Genomic DNA, 3054 nt, shown 5'->3' on the forward strand with positions numbered 1-3054 from the left:
TATATATATATATATCATCATCATCATCGTTTAACGTCCGCTTTCCATGCTAGCATGGGTTGGACGATTTGACTATATATATATATATACATATACATAATGAGAGGTAGCTATTTACTTTTAGGATGTGTATGTGTGTGTGTGTACACATGCACACGCTCTGTGTGAAAGACGAGTTGGTAACAGGTGGAATATATTTCATTATGGATCTGCTCGACCAAGACTAAGTTGGAACTAAACAACACCAACAAAAGAAAGACATGCTGTGTCTAACAACAGACAGGATGGCCACAGCTGGAATATATTTAATCCTAGATGTGCTGGACCATGACAGACCTGATACTAAATAACAACTGGCCAACACTGCAGTCTCTATATGGTGGCTATGACCAACTAGAAATAGCAGCCAAATCTCACTCATAGAAAGGAACATAAAAACGTAAATAAAAACTTGAATAAAACTGCTCGCACAACTATGTAGTAAGAAGCTTGCTTCCCAACTACATGGTTCTGGGTTCAGTCCCACTTTGTGGATTTGGTAGGCAGAAACTAAAAGAAGGCCAGGGTATATAGATGTGAGTGTTTGTCCCCCGCACTCCCACCCCTTTGGTTTGTTTAGGTACCTGTAACTTAGCAGTTCAGCAAAAGAGATCAATAGAGTATGTATCAGGTTTAAAATTAAGTCCTGGGGTTGATTTGTTCGACTAACCACTTCAAGGTAGTGCTCCAGCGTGGCCACAGTGAAATGACCAAAACAAGTAAAATAAACAATAACTGTATTTTCACTTGAAATAAAGTAATTGATGCATCTTTTGGATATTTCTCTCACGAAATCTTTGATTTTGGTATTTCAGAAATCTTGTGTTTCTATTCTATTCTTAAATGGCATCATCTAAGAAGCCATGCAGATTTTTAATATGGAATCTTCTCTTGGAGGAAGTAAACATTTGAAAAAGCAGTTCTATGAGTTTAAACTAATTTATGTTCTTTATTCTTTTTATTTGTCCTTTTTTTTTTTGGTGTGTGTGTGTTTTGTTTTCGTTCTTCTATTTTCTATTGCAAAGGGCATTGTTGATTGTTTAAGAATCAGAGCAAAAGCATGATTGACAACCGTTCTTCATTCACAATACCTGCTTGCTGATAGCTAGCTTTTATGAAAAAGAACACAGCAATAGAGTTTAAGAATCAATATGTAAAATCATAAATGTTTTAATAATAATCAATTTTTCAGAATTTTTATGTAAAGTGTTTTTGTCTTTAATTTCTTTATATGTAAATTCTATTCCAGCTCAGTTCAATAATCAATACAGCAAACCTATTTCTCATTTTCCTTATTATCATTATTATTAAATAAAAAGCAGCAAACTACTAGACATGTTAGTTTTTATATATCATATTTCTTATTTTATCCATCAAAGTTATATTTTTCAGTGGAAAATTACCAGATGTGATTAGGTTTCAATATAATTAAATAAAAACATGCTATTGATGAAAATGATTTCATTTGTGAATAATAACATAATAATAATCAATAGTTGACTCCAGTTGATTCCATCACAGAGTAAGGAATGATTTAACTTGATTTATTAATGTTAAATGTAATATGTTTTTTTCAAAATATGTCTTAACGTTCAATTTGTTTTCATCTTCAAGTCAGATACCGTTTTAACAGAATAAACATTTATTAACAACAAATTACAAATTAAAGGCAAAATAATATCACATTCAAAATCAATTATTAAAATTCCATCTCTTTTCCACACTCTCAGATTAACCCTTTTGTGACCAAGTTTTTTTTTTCCCTCCCTTTTTCAACAAGAAGACATTTTGTATTTGTGGTTTCAATTTTCAAAGTAATCAAGAATTATGAGATTTAGAGAAATAACGCACTTTCAAATTCCATCTCTTTTCCAAATCACTGATTAAACTCTTTGTCATTATATTTTAACCCTTTCACAGCAGAAGTCAGATATCTCCACTCAAAATTTCATTATCCCTAACTGCAGAAAGCAATTTTATATATCTTTTGTTGAGGAATATCATGTTTGAATCTATTTTCCATTGAAATATGCCAAGTATATTGAGGCAATGGGATTTGCAGAAAATACCAATTCTATTTTTTGGTAGATATTTAACATTGTTACTGGAATAACCCTGAAATTTAATTTTGCAGTAAATGGGTTAAGGAAACTTGTCAAACCTGTGATCAAAGACAGTCCAACCATGACTGTCCTACTTTTTTTTACTAGTTACACTGAATTCAAGACCACATTATCCAACATCCCCTACTTTTACTTTAACCCTTTCACTGCAGAAATCAGAAATATATCCTATCAAAATTTCATCACCCTTAACAGTGGAAAGCGGTTTTATTCACCAATCTATCTTTTGCTGGGGAATGTCATGGTTGGAACTACGTGGAATCATGCCAATGACCAGGTCGCAGTTGGTGCAACAAAATATTTTGACATCAAATACTAAATATTTTAAGCAAAGTTAACAACCATTGTGTGTTTTGAATAGCTAACATGTGTCTTCCATGCTGCAATTGTTTTAGTTTCAACACATGGTCTCAGATCAAATCACTCACCTGACATTTGGAGAGAGATTTTCTTAAAATAAAAATTATTAATTATAAAAAAAATCTTAAAAAAACCCCCAAGAATGACATGAACCTTTTTGAAGAAAGCCTTTGTTTTGAGTGAAAGTGCTCTCACTGTTTAGTAGTTGAAACACAAATGTTATGGGCAATCCAAAAGCTTCTTTCCAGAAAGGTTAATGTGATCCTATTTTTTAAAGATTTTCTTTTTAATATAATTAACCCTTTTGAGACACATGGTGTTTTGGTATGTGTAGCCAAAAAGACCAAAATTTCTTTTCTATTAAGATACACCTCCTGAAAGATGATCTCTGATTAGCTATTACATTTCAAAAGCAACCATTCACAACATTTGTTCCATCAGGCTGACAGATTGACTTCAAACTCCTTTCAGCTTGTATCACCCAGGCCGATGAATCAGCCTGGGTGTCTCAAGAGGGTTAATAATTTCTATT

The sequence above is a fragment of the Octopus bimaculoides genome, chromosome 23 (assembly GCF_001194135.2).
Source record: "Octopus bimaculoides isolate UCB-OBI-ISO-001 chromosome 23, ASM119413v2, whole genome shotgun sequence".
NCBI classification, from domain to species: Eukaryota; Metazoa; Mollusca; class Cephalopoda; order Octopoda; family Octopodidae; genus Octopus; species Octopus bimaculoides.